This window comes from Puntigrus tetrazona, chromosome 25, assembly GCF_018831695.1.
Source record: "Puntigrus tetrazona isolate hp1 chromosome 25, ASM1883169v1, whole genome shotgun sequence".
Lineage (NCBI taxonomy): Eukaryota > Metazoa > Chordata > Actinopteri > Cypriniformes > Cyprinidae > Puntigrus > Puntigrus tetrazona.
This window is the reverse complement of record NC_056723.1, coordinates 6,934,115-6,954,468: the sequence shown is the minus strand read 5'-3', so window position 1 is coordinate 6,954,468 and position 20,354 is coordinate 6,934,115. Positions and strand designations below refer to the sequence as shown.

The 20,354-nt window shown below is 37.7% G+C and overlaps 2 pseudogenes; one reads left to right on the top strand and one right to left on the bottom strand.

Moving 5' to 3' along the window:
* Positions 1-598: 598 nt before the first annotated feature.
* On the top strand, positions 599-3,286 carry LOC122330504 (annotated as a pseudogene).
* A 1,994-nt stretch (positions 3,287-5,280) lies between these two features.
* LOC122330374 lies at positions 5,281-18,665 on the bottom strand (annotated as a pseudogene).
* Between the last annotated feature and the right edge of the window lie 1,689 nt (positions 18,666-20,354).

Genomic DNA, 20,354 nt, shown 5'->3' with positions numbered 1-20,354 from the left:
AACTATCTGTCAAAGGTTTATCAATTCGCATTGTAGAATATGTCATTTTATTACATTTACATAATAAAATATATTTATAATAACATACATCTTGTAATATTTTTAAAAGAACTAAATGCCCTCTTTAGCGTTCTTTTGGAAATGATATGTACACGCACTGTGGCAGCACAGAAATACTTAATTACAGATCCTCGTGGATTAGTATTTAAATGGCCAGCCATATGGGCGCAGTAAAACGGCTGTGTTGCGCATGCGCTGGTTTCCATAGCCGCGGTTGCATCAACAAAACTGACGAAACACAGCAAAGCATTTTTAAAAAAGAGGCGAGACTCCACCCAGGCTTACTTCCGTGTTGTGTCACGTGCTGCTCAACCGCGTCTTCTATTGGTTGCTTTATATCCCTTGATGAATTTGAGCAAAGATACTGAGGGTCTTACCTAAATACAAAATAAATATTTCTTGACAAAACACAAATTAAATATGAGAATATAGTCTTGTTAAATAGAAAAATATTACTTTTTACCAGAATTTTAGCCCTGAGGCCTAAGAAGCTACGCATTTTGTGTCTGGCGCAGTGCAGAGTGGGCACACATTGACTGCTAAAGCTGCTAGACTCCGTCCTGAATGGCTTACCAGCAGAGTCATGCGCCGCATCTGCATCCCAGCTAATAATTTAAAACCATAAAACAACATGAAAATGAATACGGATCGATTCAATCTCACTGTTGACGAATACTTAGGTATGTTTCGTTTATTATTGCTTTGGTGGTTGTTTTGATGGTTCGTAGATTGACAAGGTGCAGTCGGTTTCAGGACAACTGCTTGCAGAATGATTGACAGATGCACTGACAATTTTTAATACATTACTGTCATGCCAGTGCGTTTTGCTTTTTCTTTCCAGCTGAAACGAATGTCCTCTTCTATCTCAACGATGCAGTCACACAGCTGCTTGAACATAAAGAGGAATACAGTCAGTTTGGTCTGGTCCGATATTTTGCAGAATAGTAAGTTGTTATTATTTAGCACTTATAGCTATAGAGTTATATCATTTTTGCTTATTTATTAATGGATAATTGTAGGTTATGTAAATAAAATGTTATTGTTATTCATGAATAAATTCACACACAAAAATAAATGTAATATGCATTGCTATTTTTATTTATTAAAATAATATTTAAGTTGTATATTGTATATTAGTAATACATAGTGATATTTTCAAATACAGATATTACAATGTCACTTTACAGTTTTACCAGTGTGAAGAATGGGAATCATGTGCTCTTCAGAGAATTCAGTTACATCAAGGCGACTCCTCATAACAGAGAGTCTTTCATCCATATATTCTGGAAATGCTTCAGACAGATTGGCAAAAATGGGGTAAGTAGAGGCAGATGTCCCCTTTATCATTTTTAAAGTCAAGCCATGACTCTTTACTTTAACTGCTTGCATTGGTGTGTTTACAGTGATCAAATACAGCTGTTTCTTCTTGCAGATCTGTTGGCAATGTCAGAATACAGTTCACTTTTACAGCTGTTATGTCCTGACTTTCCTACTGAGATGGTACAAAATGCAGCCAGGTAGTTTTTTGGTGTCTCTTTGACCTTTCCTCCTTTATTACTGACATTTAACGGCTTATTTTTTTCTATTCTAGGATTGTCCTGATAGATGATGCCACGGACTGTCTAATGTCATTCTCAGATTTTATTTATTCATTCCAGATTCAGTTCTATTATGAAGGTAATACACTTTATAATATAATACAATACATAAACATAATATGAAACTGTAACTGTAATGATTATTCCTTTAGATAGTATTGAGGTTCTGACAATTTTGAGTCACAAAACCTACTTTATTGCAAAAAAAAAGAGAGACGGTTTTAGTGAATTCAGATTAAATATTGAAAAAAAAAACACAGTGTGACCACTTAAAATAAACTCATACAGTCAAATAAAATGAAAAGTAAAATCTTGATGTTAAAAGAGTAAATTAAGGTGATATTTAAATATTCTGCTAACATCAAAAGCCGTTCTGACCTTGAGAGTTGAACTGCGCTTGTAACAAAAAGGCCAGAGTGACATCATCACTACCCTGTGAGAATGTTTCTATGGTTACTTGAGGCTCCGTCTTTCATCGGAATGATCTCATCCTCATTCACTTTCGCAGAGTTTGCGGAGAGTGTGTCTGTGATTTACCAAGACCTGCTGTCGGGGGAAGAACCCGAACACTGTCATAGTCCCGACCTCCACCTCGGTGGAGCAGTTATCCAGCGCGCAGCCAACGAGGAGCCAGACACTCAAGAAGGCGTGGACTCCTCCGTCTTTTGTGAATGTATTGAGGACTTTGTGAGAGGTTCAAGCACAAGTAAGACAAAAATTAAGTCATTTTAAACACCCATCATACATTCAGAATTTATACATTGTACTATTTATAATATATAATTTATTGATATATTAAACAAGCTTTTACGTTGATATTTTTATTAAAAAATTGTTAATGTTTTAGAAATGTTACATGCTTCTGACAATTTAGGTTTTATTATTTAAAAATATTCTATTTATATTAAAATGTATAATAATATTTTAATTGTTTCATCTATATTTACAGAGAGTTATAATAGCAGGCTTATATAGTAACTTGTTTATCACCAAATATAATAAAACCCACTATAGCCATCCTCAACACTGCTCATTTCATTTTTCTCAGGTTTCCTTCCACTGTTGCCATTAAGGAGATCTTAGAGAGCAGTCAGCGAGTGTCTTTCTGTGGCTTCCTGATGGCCTTGGCAAAACACGAGGGAGTAAACCAAGACATCGGTGAGCATTAGATGATGCTTAAATGTATTTCTGAATACTTGTAATTTTTTAATAATTCAATAAATATAAACGCTTTATTGTTATTTATTTATCAGGTGCTCTTCCCAATAAATCGGACCTTCTGATTGATCCAGAGATGGACCAGGAGCTGGAGAGACTGTGAGAGAGACGGACTTGCTTCAAAGAGTATATTACAGTCACTTGCTGGTTAACTATAAACCGCCTGCTATTAAAAGATGGAGAGCTTACCAACAATCTTTTTATGTTTAACTAATGTTATTAATCTAATGTAGTAGCATTTGACGCTATATTTCTGTGATTGTTCCAGCATAGCTCAAGTCGCCATCAGCCCGACGTCCAACAACAGCAGCAGCAGCGCTGTGGGACAGAAGGAAACGTCCAAGAAGGCCTCGCCACGCAAGTCCCTTCATCAACGCAAGAGGATCGAAATGGAGAGCGACGGTTCTACAGAGGAGACTGACTCTTCTGAGAATTAACATGCAAAGACCTGCTTGTTAACATCTTTTTTTCTGTCTGCTGTTAGTGCCGGTTCACTTATTTGATTAGAAAAGAGGCTTTTCAATAGCGCTGATACGCGTCTGTGTTCACTTCTTTCTAGTTCTGTGAGCTTCTCTGCAACCAAACTACTTCTGTTGCCGAAACAAAAATAAATAAATTGGACAGCCATATTGTCTAAAAATTACGTTTTCTCTCATTTCTATAGAACTGTTGTGTAAAAGAAACATTCAGTAGGAGAGTGATTGATCTGTGATCGACTTAACCCAAAGAATATCATATTTAAGTGCAATAATGTATATCAAATTCTGTTTCATTAAACAAAAATTAGTAAGATTAGAATTTAGACAAACTAATTTACATTAACTTTCAGGAACTAAAAATTTAATTATAAGTTAACACGTTCTTTTGAAATTATGAATGAAATGATAATTTCTTAAGCATCAAATCAAAATCAAAGATCATGTGACACTGAAGTAATGATGCTGAAAATTTCAGTTTTGCAACATGAATAAAATACATTGTAAATACAAAGTTATTTAAAATTTTTCTGGTTTTACTGTATTTTGATCAAAAAGTATTTTCAGCCCTTGTGAACTTTAAAAAAAGATAATTTAAAAACAATTCAATAGTGCATGTATAAATCTTTTGTTTGTGTGTATGTACACGCACGCACACATCCACACTTCAATAATTACACAGCAGAACAATCCAGTTACAAATAGGATTTAACTTTATGGGTTCCACAGAAGACTTATGATCATTCATAAAAACAAAACAATGTACAGTGATAAATGAAATAGGCACAACTTGTGATTTTTCAGGATAGATTCACAGATATTTTTTGCAGACACAAATGGTCCTATTAACTGAATACCACCTTTCAAAATGGCCATACCAAGCAAAACATCTTCACACTGTTCTACAGAAAACCACTTGGCCTGTCGATCTATTCAATGAAAACTTTGCTTGTTTAGTAAGTATTGCATATTAGGTAAGCGCATGCTGTGAGGATGTGCCATTTTGAAAGGCCTGGCGAAGATGGGTCCATTTTAGGCCTTGGCTTGAAAACTTTTCTTTTCTATCTGGGAGGGGGAAAATTAGAAAGCACAAATTTTTCATTACCAGACAGCCATATTCCTCAGCACCATAGTGTTGCATCCTCTCTGTATATATTTTTATGTGCCAGAATAATATATTTTAAGATCTTTCCATTTTAATATAATTATAAATAAGATATCTTATATATGTAAAAGAAAATAAAATTATTTGGTTTTCACAGCTACATACGTCAGGGATACTGAGACTGAAGCAGAATGCGAATAAGCCCAGACTACGCTCTGTTTAACAGAGCAACATATGGGAATATAAGCACACATAAACATTAAATACGAGAACCAAAAAGAAAAAGCGTTCACAGACTGAGCATGGATGCCATATTGTACTTGTGAGACTTTGTAGTGCGCAACTGACTGAAGATAAACAGCAGCAATTACCCTATGTGACATACAACACTTGAAATTGTGGCACAGCCGTGCTCTGGATCCAGGTTTCATAACCTTGGGTTCAAAGCGTTGCTAACCAACCTTTCAAAACTACTTGAGAAACGTTAGAAAGTGTGTTTTAACCTGGGGTTTCGCATAGTGGGACACTAGATGGACAGACTGGGCTGAATTCAATTACATGGTTCACTTCCTTCTGAGTGAAGAAGGACATGGCCCAGCAATGCTTTGGTTTCGGATAAACTTGTATTGTGGATCCAGTCTAGCTTTAGAGCAAATGTAACTTTATGTATATTTTGCGACATCGGAGCCCCCAACAGTTAAGAGTGATATTCGCCGTCGTAATCACAGTCAACAGCTGTACACGTGTATTTGTTGCTGCCGTAGCAATCCGCCTTTTCGCGGCATTTCGTACTCCGCTTATCGCCGCGCTCCCAGGCGCGTTTGTAGAGGAGCCCGACAAGGAAACAGAAAGATTCGCCTCAGATCGAGTGAGCCATCTGGAAGATTTTGAAACCGACATTTCAAGGTAAAAAAACCCTTACAAACAGCTGTTTTAAGATCTCATTTCTGTCTTACGTTGTTTCATCCATCACCAGTGCACTAAACATTGTGCTTCAATTAATTCAGAACCAAACTTTGCATAAATCATTTTTTTTTTTACAAGTCACATCAAACATTTTGTTGTTGTTGTTGTTAAGCTTCGTAAGGCTTTACACCAGTCAGTAATACTCGAGTTGTACGATGTGAAAGTAGTTGCGCTGTAGCTGATATCTGTTTTCGATTTTAACATTTGTCTAAAATAGACATCAACATTATATCATCAACATGACACGTTACAGAGAGGCTCAAAACCACCATCATGCGACACCTCATATAGTATGTGATAATGGAAAAATATGAATAGACTGAAGGTCATTCGAGGAAGATGTCTTCTGTCGGACAGGAATATTCCATGTGTTCTTTGTAGAACTGCTGAAAAGCTTTCCTGTAGAAACAAAAGTATTTTTTTTTATATGCGTACTGATGATTATAAACTGATGCCGTTGTCAATCGATGGTATACACTTTTAATAAATCCATCAGCCTGCGTAATTTTAAATTGTTTCTTAATCATGTTTAACAGCTAAATTCCCGGTGAAAAACTACATTACCCATGATTCTTTACAGAACCTCCACCTATCAGAAATCAGCGAGAAATTGCACCAAAAGTATACAGTCTTCCTGTGTTCTCAAACTACTTATCCTCATATAAGGTCAACATTTTAAAATCAATTTATTTATTTCTATATGTTTATTATTTGATTGTCATTTGTAATGCTTCACAGGATTGTAGTTAATTCCCTCACTAAAGCACTAAACATTAGTCTTGCACTTCTGTTTTTGAGTTTTCAAATATTTATTCACAAGTTAACAATGTGATTTACTTCACTATGTGAAATATGAAAAGTGGAAAGGCACGTTGCACTCGATTCTCTTTTTTTTTTTAACCAATCAACAGCAAGATTCTAGTATTTTAATCTAATTAGCAAAAATAATCATCATCTCACATTTTGTGGTCCTTTTATACCTATTCACTGTATGTTAGCATAGAACTAAAAGTTGACTTTTAACAAAAGATGATGTAAAAATCTTTCTGGGAAAACAGACTATAAACCTAATAAGTAATAAGTAAAATAAGTAAATAATAAGTAAAACAATTGTTTTGTACAATCATATGGCTTACTAATTTTTTAGAATTGTGCGCGTTATTTGCAACTAACTAGCAAATAATCATGTACACCACTGTATATGTATTTCTATATACGGAAATTTGTATTAAAAGAAAAGTATATTAAATAGAGTAGATATTTTCCTCAATATATGACTTGGTGTTTTAACAGTAAATCAAAAAAAGAAAACTAGAGAACTCACCCTATGGATTCAGCCAGTTTTGTGGTTGTATCATCTGAGAAGAACACATGGCAGGCAAATCTCTGGTATGCTGGATGTTTCGTTATTACTCCAAAATACCTGAAAAACAAACGATAGACTTTTACTGTCAATAATGTGGCTGTAATGTTGTTTTTGTATGTTTTTCCCTATAGAGGGCGTTGCAGGTGGGTAAAAATGGACTGTAAATAAGATACCACAAACTCTCAGTCCCAAATTAAGAATTTTGTATTAGTCTTTGAATCTACACTACCATTCATATTATTACTTTTTTTAATAAATTGATTGTTATTCAGCAAGCATTCATTAAAATGATACAATTTGAACAAAATTTCCATGTCAAATAAATCCTGTTCCTGTTTTAAAAAAATTAATAAGTGTATTAAAATGTAAGTTTTTAATGAATTTTTTTAACCCCTCACTTATTTTCATTTCAGAAGTAGTCTAATAATAGCGTTTTGAGAGAAACCATAATTTTCTGTTCAAACTCACTTTTTGTTCTTCGGATGGCACCCACAGAAGGAGATGTTTTTCAACTGAAAAAAGTGAAAGCACTTCTCGCCCTGTAAAATATGGAAAGAAAGACTGAGTGGTCTAATCAGCAGCAGGGATTGAAACACATTAGTTTAAGCTGCAGCCACATGATGTCAGTGTGGTGCTAGGTCGTCTTAGTATGCGCGCTTAACTCCTGAACCCTGTGATTTACATCACTGAGCGCACTCACTAATTCACTCACAACGGCTTAGGGGGCCAGATCCCCCCACATTATGGCGACAGATTACCAATCGGGTCTTAAGACGCTTCGTTGCATAACCGTGGGACTGAATATTTTGTGTCACAGTTCAGTGGCAGAAGGCATTATTAGACCGTGAGGTCAAATATACATTTTTAATACATTACTACTATGCTATACTATTTCGTGTCATGGTAAATTTGTATTAAATTAAATTGACACCCTTAAGCCTTTATTCAATTACTTCCGTAAATGATAAAATAACACTGATTTGTTAAAAAAAAACTTTGAGGTTTAAAAGGTTACTGCATCACAGGAAGGAAGAATAGAGTATATACAAACCCTTCCAGACGTCCGGCAGTCATCTTGAACAATGATTTTCACTCCTCTTGTGTTGATCTCCAGAATGCAAGGCGAAGGGGGGCTGAACTGCATTGTTGTTCGCCTATTTGTTGCTATCTGTTTACATAATCAGATTGCATATGAACATCATGTCATTGTAGCTATTATGGAAATCCAAGGCAAATATAGATAAGTATACCTTGTGCATGGCTGCACAAAGCACATCGTTCCTTTGTGATACGACACTTGAACAGAACCAAGGAATTTTACCCAGAATTTGTCCATCCAGTCACTTTTGACCTCTAAATAAATCACAGAAGACAGAGAAGGCCTTTATTCCTTAATACACAAGAAACAAAAGCTCAGATGGTATAACAAAGCCAAGATTTACCTTTAAGAAGTTCATCCTTTGTCACCTTGACAGCATAAAATGCAGGAAGATGCCTCTGGATCCAGTGCGCATATTATAGGCCTCGCACCATAGATCCTCTGCCTGAACCTCAACCAGTAAGGGGTCATCCGCTTCCATCTCCAACTCGTCATCATGGCGAGGAATAAACCTGTAAACAAAAATGAAAAATCCTCAAGTTAATTTGTAAAAACCGACTCAACCCACTTTTTGCCATGTTTGCACCAGAGGAACTAGGAAGGGTTTGAAGGAACTAAATTAGCTCCTACTTCAGAGTAGGGTGACAAGTATATGCTGATTGGCTAAACACTTACGAAAACGTCCTCACCCGCCATGATTTAAAACGCTGCGTAAACATTGTATGAACTTATTTATATTATAAACGGAATTTATCTAAAGACTCAATCTTTTTCTGCTTCTATCAGCCTCAATGACATGTAGCATTGCCAGCTGACTTTCCGTTCTTTTAATCGCTAGACACCCGCCTTGTTAACGCTTGTTGTTTTTTTTGTTTTTCTTGTTGATCGCTGCGCACAAATGATGTAGCTGTCAACTGGCTTGCGAATGCAACCGGCAAAATGGTACTGTGAAATAGTTTACGCAAAATCGTCCCAGTATTTTAGTACTGTAAAGCAGTGCAAAAAACCCTATTAATAATTAAGAAATGCAGCAAAAATGTAGTAATCCAGTATGCTCAAAAACAACAAATGTCAAAAATGCAGGGGAAAAATTAAATTGATCCCAAAAATAGGCTTCCTTTTTAAATGGCCTGCAAAGTTTTTTGCCGGGATGTTACAATAACCCTTTTAAGTCACTTGAATATTTCTTGCTTTTAAAAAATATAGCGCATCAAATTTTCTATTGAATCCTTACCTGAACACTGCTCTGTGGCTCTGTTCTCTTTCCTCTCCATTAATAACACAGGAGAAGAATCCAAACTCAGCACCTGAGTGGGAGAACAAGCGCTATTGTCACAACAAGAACCTCAAAGGATAGACACATTTTGGTAGGAACTGCTGACTGAATTTCATCATCTTAATCCTGGCTGGTAGAAGTCAGCTGGTAATATTAGCAAATCCATTAATGAGGGAAATCTGTAGTTCTTGCAGAGTCTTGACAGATGTATTACTGAAAAGGTGCCACAAAGTTCAACCCTTGGCCCTTTGCCATTCTTTGACTTTCTTACACTGCTCTTGGCTTCATTTGGTGTATCCACAGCATATAGTTTAATGGATGTTTAGTTTCCCTTGAACAACTTAGGTTTATGAATGTATAAGACATAATTTGTTTTCTGAATTATATTGCATGTTCAGCCCCTTTTATAAAGCTGTCATCTACTGGGAGCAGTGGGCCTTTTCTGCTACGCAACTGCCACATTAAATGGATTGTAGATACTTTTCTGAAACAGATGTATTATTTATTTTCCAAGTTCATTGTAACATATCGGAAGACAAAAAATAAACTCAGAAACTAGGCCTTGTGGAGAATAGAAGTGGTCCATGGGTAAAAGTAACTCGGCAAACACAAGAAATGGCTTAATGGATTTTAGAAATCTTAAATATTTGAGATCTGTGCACATTTGCAACACCTATGATAAGAAAATGAATGCGTTTTACAACTAAATTTCACATTTACTTTTTCACAAATTCCAAATAAGCTCTTAATACTCACCAGAGAAACGTGACCGTCCGTTCACAAAGACATTCATGAACTTGCGGGAGCGAGGCATGTCTGAGGTGGTGTCTGTGGTGGAGTCCGCAGACAAACATGAAATGTCTCTCCTCATGCCCCTCGCTCCCGACTCTTCCTCCTCTTCATCCACTTCCTGGTCCTCCTCGTCCTCGTCTATGGCAGATTCATAGACTGTATTGTCACTGTCACTTTCGTAACCTTTGTAGCAGTCCTTGATACTCACTAGCTCGAGCTTAGCATGCTCATCCACCACCAGGGTGTACTTAACCGAGTCATATGTCAGTCCCGAAGCATCTGTGCTGACCGCCACTGCCTTTACGTTCCCTGTGTCCTCCTTTGCCACTTTAGGCTTGCGTGTTTCGCCCACTTACTTGCGCCCCTGCATCGCTGAGGCTGACAGTCCGGCACGGGGGCGTGGGTGGGTACACCTCATCCTCCTCGCTAATGGAGGGGTTCGGACAACCTGCCGATGGGTAGTAGTGAAGGGGTGGAAGCTCAGTGTCTGAACTAATGGACATGCGGTTGCTGTCGCTGCTCTGGGACAGAAATGGTCGCTCTTGTTCACCGTTGACTGGCGTGAGGTGGATCTCTCTCGTTGCATTTCCTTCAGAAATGTGATAGTCCTTGTTTTTGTCAACCAACTGGTCACACGTACCTTCATTCTCCACAGGATACTGCACTTGTTCCCGATAGCCGTTGACGGTGTGATACCGGCTTTTTCCTTGCAAATGGTCGGAATGTCAAGGACACCTTCTATCAGGGTCACATCCGTAGATTTTTCCCTCATGACTGTCTGCGTGAGGGGCGCCACCACGTTGGGGTTGTTCAAAGACTCTGACAACTTGTCCTTCTTCTTGGTGTGAAAGGCGGAGGCTTTGTTCGTGGAGGAGGCAGAGCCCCGTGGCTTGGTGTCAGCCCTGGCCTGAACTTTGTCCCCATCGGTCAGGCCAACCTGCTCAGGTTTGGCCGCCGGATCTCCTGTTTCGCACACACACAGAGAGATTATACATTAGGCAATAAGCCTAATGGAGAAAAACATCTGAAGAGGATTATGTAAAAATGTCAGTCATTGCCATAGTTAAAGTTTCACTCTGTAGAAGTAATCAATCGTGATGACTTTTAAACTAATATAGAAGTTGAAAAAAAACTAAAAATATAAATGTATATTTATTTATTTAGATAATAAATATATAATATAAATTTTATATATATGGAGGTGAGTCATTTTGTGAACCTTTCTGAAAAAAAAGGTATAAGCAAATAATGTGAGATTAAAGCTTGTTTAGAACAAATGTATTTATGTAAAATTCAAACAGTCATGTATTTGTCAGTCAAAAAGCAATGAAAGTAGTGATTTTCATCCATATTGTGATGTACATTCAAGAGAAAATATTTTCCGAAAAGGAAATTATTGTAGGGCGGTGACTTATTTAAATCCATTGGTTGCTGATTGGATGGTGGCAGATCTCAATTTGAGAAGTTGCTACCAGAAAAAGATTGATTTTGCAAATCTTAAAGTATTAGGAAAGGGAAAAAGGAGAAAAGTCAAACATGCATGAATTACTCGCAGACAAGTGTCTGTAAATTAGATTTGGGTAGTGTTTAGGTAGGAGCAAATGTTTACATAGGCCAAGTTTTTTATCATAAGGGAAGCATATTGTTTTAGTATATAGTAAACTCATCAAAATTGGTCCAAAGCCATTGTATTTAAACTCATAAATGTATCTCAACAAAAAACAAAACACATTAGCTTTACACTATCCAGGCCTTTTTTCGTACTAGAAGAAATCTGATGATCTCTCTGGGTAAGCAGATTGATGGAAATCCCATTAAGTTAATTACAACACGTAAACACGTTTTCATTCCATGGAAACAAATACTACAAAAACACCTACAGATATGAACAACAATACACCTACAACTTCTTTCATTTATGGACGTTCCTCTAATGCATAGAGGTGATTATTTGTTTGAGAAATTCAAGTCTCAGCAATTCTTCAGACGTGGCCATTACTCACCCTTAATGTGTGGTGAAGAGGAATGGGTTTTCTTTTCTTTCCTCCGTTCTTTCTCACCAAAGGAATTGTTATTTATTGTGTCCTGCAATTGAAGTAAAATGAATAGATTTTAATACAAAATGCTGAGAGATTTTAGACCGATATTGTTGAGATTAACACTTACAAAAATATACCTTGGCATAACCAAATATGATAAACTAAAATTGACACAGGCATTCCTCTATCTTGGATAAATCATGTATTTTTTTCCAGCATTATTCACTGTCGTCATCTGGAGCTTTTTTTTTTTTCATGGTGAAACAGAAACCGTATTTGACAACAATCCATAAAACTAGGAGGGTTACAGGAGCGCAATCTGACCGATAAATGTACTGCTCTTTCCTGACACTGACTCACCAATTGACCACGCTGCTATATCGCATTTTAACACTGACACTCCTATGTTGCCATAGCAACGCGCCCATCGATGATGCAGGAATTGGCATGCGTGAGAGAGTGTCAGTGTGTGCGTAAGTGTGGGGTAGATGGGAACACAGTAGTGTTCGTGGACGGAGTAGGAAGACACAGATGGCTGATATGATGCTCTTATTTAGTGCTATGAGGAGAAAAACTCGATTACCACAGTTCATTGTTATCTAGTTTATTAATCAGAGCCTATCTCGGTCTATTAATGTATCAGAAGTATTTTTCTTTATCTCTACAGAATTGACAGTTGTATACTTAGCTGTATGCCAGTGTCGTATGCAGTGTCATTTGTATTTTAATGTGCTCCTAAAGTTCCTTTAGCAGATTTAAAAATGCACATTCTTGTTTGTAAAATATCAAGGACTTTTGAGTCATCAGTATTGTATATCAGATACTTTTTAGTGTAAGAATGCCTGTACACCTAATAACATACTTAATAACCAATGCAAATCTAATTGCCTATTTTTTTTAAAGGCACTACGTCTGCCCAGACATACAGTTTTAATGGAAAACGTCTCAATTTAATAAAGTCTTTAAACCAAGTCAAAATAGCAGCATGTTCTCATCCACAAGTCAATCAAATTGAAACAAAATGATAAAAAAAAAAAAATAATGTGAAAATTAATTCCCTGTCTCTTAATGCACGTTCTTGGTGTTACAGTACACAAAGCATTGGTGTATTTTTATTTACATTATTTGGATGACATTACAAAGCCCCTCCAATTGCATTTAGTTATGTCATGACATTTCCTCGTAAGCCAAGTCTTTACATTTTGTTAAAATATCCCATTTCATTTAAAAACATGTCAGATTACATATTAAGTAATAGAAATAGGTTGTCAATAGCGCTTCAAACTGATTCTGAGGGTTTCGGCCAACACCAAGGCCTCTAGCTGAAATATTTCAGTCCCAATGTAGATATTTTTAGAGCAGACTTCTCACAATTTAACTCGTATTACCCAATAACTCTGTTCACTTTCAGTAGAAAAGCTCTTTGCTAATTCCTCAAATGCCCTTTGAGCCCAGCGGCTGTGCTAGTGCTGCAGACACAGAGAGATTCGACAAGCCAAGATTATGAGATTAAAGACAGGGAAGCACATTTACAGTCATCCACCATCTTCTCTGGTCGTGAAACGGTCTGCCAACCTGGATGTGATTCAGCGTGCTCAAATATTCAAGCAACAGCCTGTTTTTTTTTTTCCACACAAGCAACTATGTCGACCTCATAATAATCAGTTGACAAAATAATTGGGTATAATACAAGCAGGATTTTGCAAGTATTAATTATAAAAGACCGTCGGTTTTAATATCCAGTGATTTGAGAATTCAGGACACCGGACTGGGCAGCACTAATGCTATAAGATGGTAAATATTCTTATGCAATTACTGCAGAACAACTGTATTGTGTTAAATGGGCATTTTTTTTAAGCTCAGCACAGCAAAATTCTCATTCTCATCATTTACTCATCCTCGTATCATTCCAAAACTTTATTGACCTGTATTAATCAAAAATGAGATGTGTATTATTTGCATTCGGAAGATCTGGAATAAAGTACTTTATTGACACATTTAATATATGTTATAGTGCAACTAAAACATTCAGCAAAATATCTTCCTTCATCGCTGTGAAGGATAGATATTTGGATGGACATGAGTGAATGATGACAGTATTCATTAATGCATTTAAACCGCACTGAATTACAAAATACACATAACTATTATACGTAGAATATTTGTGATTTATATATGTCTTCTTGATAAAACGCAGAGCAGTATTGGAAATTACAGAAAGCAGCATAAACAAATCCTATTGCAGTACTGGAGAAAATTGAAAAGGTCATTTTAAGTTCACAGTCTGGGTTGGAAGTCTTTTCAGGAGATCAGTGCTGGGCCAGTACTTAAATCATTTAGTTTCCTCAGCCTCATTACCTATGATGTACTTGAAATTCAGAGAGAGATGACTTCCAAAGACTGAAGTAATATCTGTATGTGTGTATATAAAAATTATTTATATATATATATATATATATATATATATATATATAATTTTTTAATAGTAGTATTAAATAATTTTATATTATAGCATTTATTTTTGCATTTTACTTTTTATTTAAATACAATATTTGTATTTAATTTTTTTTTATTTTTAAAAATGTGTTTTGTAAAATAATACAGGTTGGCATTTTTAGTTAAAGAGCTCAAAACTGTCATAAATCTCTTCATGTTAGTGCTTTGGAAATGCATAATGGAGTAAAAACTAAAATTCCAGTATCATCATCATCATGATAAAACATGATAAAACTACGCTCATTAATGTCATCTCAAGAGTATGTTGCTTTTCCATTGGGAATGTTTTACAGGACAGTATCAGTGGAAATGTTCAATATAGCCAAAAATACTTCAAGAGGCGTAAAAACTGGGACAACATGCCCCAGCCTCTTTCAACATGATGTATAGATCAACAAGTTATCTAGAAGCTATCCCAAAAACGCCAATCACAACCCGATCAAATGTCAGCTCCACGTACGACAGGGTTTTTACTCCCACCTCATATTTTGTTAAAATCGGCACAATAAAGTGCCGCCCCTGCTGTCTGACCTCGCAGGTCAACAGTAACGATCCATTCTCGTTCTTTCTTGTCGGATTGCATTACGCACGGAGGGCGGACAGCAGTGATTCATAGCAGGTGGGCCGAGCGGAGCTCACAAACAGGAAACGCCATCAGCATCACCGCCGGGAGTATCAAAGAAACCCAACGCTACATGCCGCCGATGTGCATGCACACTGAAAAATACACGCCCGTACCTTCAGGGAACGGCTCGATGGCATTACCGTTCGAGATCGTGTTTGTGCAGTATGGAAATCATCACTTCTACTGTAAAACAATTTCTAATCTCCGTCCATCTGCCTCAGTCGCAATCGCAAGCCTCTTAAAGACCGTAGGCCGCTGCCAAAACTGTCCATCTCACCTGAGTCCTTGGCACTTGGGGGAAAAGATTCAGGGTGGTGGGTCTCTTGGGCCGGTATGTATCCATGGCGACGGCAGGGATGAAATCCTTTAGCTGAGGCTGAGTGACAGGCGGCCCTGCGCCTTGCTCTTCCTTGTGGTTGTCATCGACGGCATCAACCGGCTGCCTCTCGTTCTCCTCTTCCTCCTCTTCTTCCAAGATTCCTCCCTCTGCATCAATCAGGTCCAAGTGGAGCATCTCCGTCTGCAGCTCCACCACCCCCTTCCTCCGGCCGCTCCTCGGCGTGCCATTGGTCGGCCGAGTCATGTGATCCTGGGAAGAGCAGGCAGCAGAGCTTTAGAGGCGAGAGCAAAGGAGCTGCAGTCAGACGCAGCCGGCCAATCGGAGCCCGGTGATGACATCAGCCTGTGGCTCCCTTCCTGGCTGCTGTAAGGAAAGCTAATTCAATCCCGGAGAACAATGAGGCGTGTCACGCGACATAAGCAAAATAAACACACCCAGAAATGACGAGGAGGGAGATTATAACATGTTTAATTATGCTAAACTGCCTTGTTGTCTTTAAATGCAGCTCTTCTTACCATAAAACATTATGTCAGTTATATTGAAAGGCTAAGAAGTCAAAAATGAAGGATTTTTAAGTGGTTAGATAATAATATCTGGTGTTATTGAACACATTGTCATAGCCAGTTATGTGCTGTGAAAATCATAAATAAAAAGGATTTTTAAGTCAGTGTAATGATTATGTTGAACAATCAGATGTGACCGAATATTATAAATTCTGTGTCAAAGTCAATTATGCTAAACTGCTTTATTATCTATTAACACAGCTTTTCTTAGCATTAACACTTAAGTGCTGATAATTGTTGAAATTATGAATATGAATAAAAAAGTATACAAATACATATTTTTTCAAATGTATATACATTTGCGTTTTTATATACAAGTACACATTGATATATTATGCAAGCAAAAACATTTATTTTGAATGTGATTAATTGCAATTAATCTTTTGCAGCACTACATTAAACAGCTTTTCTCAGCATTAACACTTGAGCTATGATTGTTAACAGACACATTGAAAAATAAACTAGATGTATTGCCTTCAAATGCAGGTTTTTTTGGCATACTAACTATTGCATAAAAGTGGAATCATATATTTTTTTTTAATTTAAAAGATCACATGGTGATATCCATGATAAATGGAATTAACACAGAATTTAGAACATTTAGTTACACTAAACTGCCTTTTTTTATCATGAAAGTGCATAGGATGCTAACAATTACATACAAAGCCTGTGAAATTATGAGGGATTTTCGTTTAACTTTAAATGGCTGTACGTTGTTATCCAAGATAAACAGATGTGATTGACTTTGACATCTCCCTCAGTGTTCATGTCTTATGCTAATGCTAATTGACTGCTTTGCTAATTGGAACTGAACACAGCAGCCTCTATTGTGAGCTCAGTCATATGAATACTGATATACTCAATCTCCACACATATTTGGACTGCAGTACATGGAAACCGATGTTGTGCCTTTGACCTAGAAATCTATTTTTGCTTTGGGGTAAACAGCTCGCAGAGCTCAGCATCGTCAGATGATTCCTCATTTAGCTCCAGACTGTGTCTCATGGAAAGATAAGTGACTGTTTGGTTTTAGGGTGGAAAGATATATAAACCACACACATTTTACTTTGTGGTGGGGGCTGCCACTGTTTTTGAATTAAGATAACCGTGATTACTAACAGTAATCGTATTCTTTAAATTTTAACTAAGGGAGTACGTACACAAGGGAGGTCAGAAAAGGAAGGGACAGGTCATGCACAAGTTACCTTTTTGGTTATTTTCTGTCATTTTTAAACCTGTTTGACTTTTTGATCATAAAATGCAAAATGAGATGTTTTACAGAATGTTCTGGCTGCTCTTTTAGTTTGTGACGTTTGTCTAAAATCTTTCGTGTTCTGTACATTTCAAAGTTGCAATTAATTAATCTACTTTTGGGTGAACTCTCCTTTAAGTGTAACATTTGACTCCTGAAAAGTAGCACGCTTCAGGTTCATAGCTTGATTTTATCCCACTGGAGATTAGCTACAGGCTCAGAGCAGATAATTAACCCCCGTATGTGCTTTGGCACACCTCCCTGACATCAAAATATACATTCAGATATATACATATAAAATACATTTAAATATATACAATTTTAGATGTTTCACACAAAAAGTTACAAAAACTTACAGTACCTTTTATGCCTTTACTGATATATTTTTTCCTGAAAACGTTATAAAACAGACTAAAAATCTGCACGGCAGGTTAATTTGAGGGTACAGACTTACTTTAGGGTCGAGGTCGAGCTGGCTGAGAGTGATTCCGTTCTCATCCGTGATTTCGGTCACTTCTGACAGGTCGTCATCCTCGTATTCATTCAGACTGATGTCGTGGGTTAACCTGCAAAGCGCCAGCACCCCCATGCAGACAGTGACACACACTACGTCATCCCTCCACGAGGCCGTCGCTACACAATCATACACAGAGAGAGGGCACGGCTCTCCTGCTCTCCTGGTAACTTCATGACTACTGCTGCAATGCTCTACACTGAGCGGTTTCTCTTAATGTCATTTAATATAATCCCACAGTTACTGGTTGTCACTGTTTTTATTCCTGAATGTAAATGAGTAAGTTCGTACAATGTTTTTAAGTACGCAATGACAGCATTATTTGCGTTATACCTAATGTTTAGGATTAAAAAGTCGTTTTAAGCATTCCTACCCTTCATCTGCAAGCTAGCCGTTTACTGATCATTTAAATGCACAAAATTTGCAGTACTTCCTGTTTGAATACCTGTAATCGTGCAGCCGCCCGCATTTCCAGATAGATAACAAGATGAGCAAGAGAATTTAATATAACGACGAATTCGATCAAGCGCGTCTATTAACGTCTTTTTACACACCGCAGTCGTTACTTTAGAGTCGGATTTATAATTTCGTACCATGCAAAAGATTCAAAGCAAGCCTAATTTTAGATCAGAAACGCTTTACGCTCATTGACTTACAAAACCTTCAGTTCCATCCGTAACCCTAGATATATTTCCTTCATGCACACCAAACTAACTACTGGCCTATTTCAGAACACACAAGCTGAACCAAGGTCAGTTAAGTGCAGCGTAAAAAGGCCGCGAGGGGACACGACTGCATCAGTACTTTACCATTTCTCCCACTGTTCTTCCATCCAGCTGTCCCCATCCTCTCTGGAGTCCATGGCCAGGCTGAGCACCATCTGCGGGGCAGGGCGGGGTGCCACTGACCCTTCTTGGGGTGGGGGGAATCGATGGAGCAGACTATTATGCCACTTTCTTTCTCTACCAGTCCGGCGCTCCAAACAGAAATGTCCTCCACGAGGGTCCTCGGGGGCGTTACATCAGCCACGGGAAGCTGTAGTGGATGTCCTCACTTCCCCTGGAAAACATCCTACTGTACACCCCTGACACTCCTTGCTCTGCTCTGCGTGTGTCCTTCAATGGAGCCATTAAAGTCAGCAGTGCATGAGTGAGGGAGTGAGAAAGGAGAGAGAGAGAGAGAGAGAGAGAGAGAGAGAGAGCGCGAGGGAGAGAGAGGCGTAGTCTCCACTAAAAGAGTCTGCCACCCCAGTGATTGATGGTCCAGATCGATGCGGCTCAAGTTGCCACCTCCACACAAGTGCAGGCCGGTTCGGCGAAGAGATGCCTGCTGAGAATCGATGTCATTGATAAGGGATGAAAATATCTGGAAGGCTGTCTGTGATATATATTGTATCATTAAAGTTCATTAGGAACTCCTCCTAAACCCTGTTAATTAGATTCAGATCTACTTGCGTTTCATTAATGGAAAAACAAATACGTTATTGATGGATCATACATGCATCTTCTTCGTTTACATCGTGCGGTGGGGCGATCGCAGATAACTGGCGTTATTGACTTGGAGGAGATCCGTTTCATTGCGGGACTCTGCAGAAGATGGAGGACGAAGAGAGGGGAAACGGGCAAAGAGGCCGAGATAAGAGTCTCTCTATGGTCATTACGCTCTATAAGAGCAGACATTAGCTGACCTGGACAGGAGCTGAGAGCTCTTCCCTCATTAGCGCAGCTCCCACAGGACACCATTCACATCAGCCCTGCATACAGCAGCTCTATTGCATTACTACAACGCCGGTCTGAGATAAACACCAGCACACTGCTGGATGCCGAAAGCGGTTCACTGATGGCACACTGCTTTAATACAAAGGAGAAATTCAGAGATGTCATTCTAATCGCTCATCGTGTTAAAAACAACAACATAGACAAAGAGAGAGAGATAGGGGGGAAAAAACAGCGCTACTAAAAAGAGCATATCAAAGAACAAAAAAAAAAAAAAAAAGGACAAAAACCATAACGCACCAAAACAGAACAAAGCAATTAAACAGAAAAAAACAACACAACCCAAAGACAGAGAGAAACAAAAACGCATAGAAAAAGGACAACAAACACTCAAATGCAAGATGACAAATCAACAACAAAAAAGAATGCAAAATCTGATCAAAAGAAATTAAAACAAAAACAGAACACAAATGACAGGATAACAAGAACAAAACAAATACAAAATAAACTGAAAATTTAGAAATAAAAAAAGTAAATGCACAATACTAAATCGTATTAAAATAATACAAATATATGCACTGGGAAATTATACAGTGAGACACCTGGAAAGATTTATAAATTAACAGATTTATAACAGACCATAAACAATTTGAATGTAAATAAGGAACCCTTGAACATTTTTATATAGACTTCTTTTAAAAATACAAACATCAGGGCCGTACGTCACCCTCTAGTGGTGGTCGAAGTCAGTGTTTCTCAGGACTAAAACCAGAGCATGCAGGAATGTACATCACTATGCTGCTGTTATTAGCTGTTCACGTGATACCTGCGTTTGGCTCTGGTCCTAACTTCAG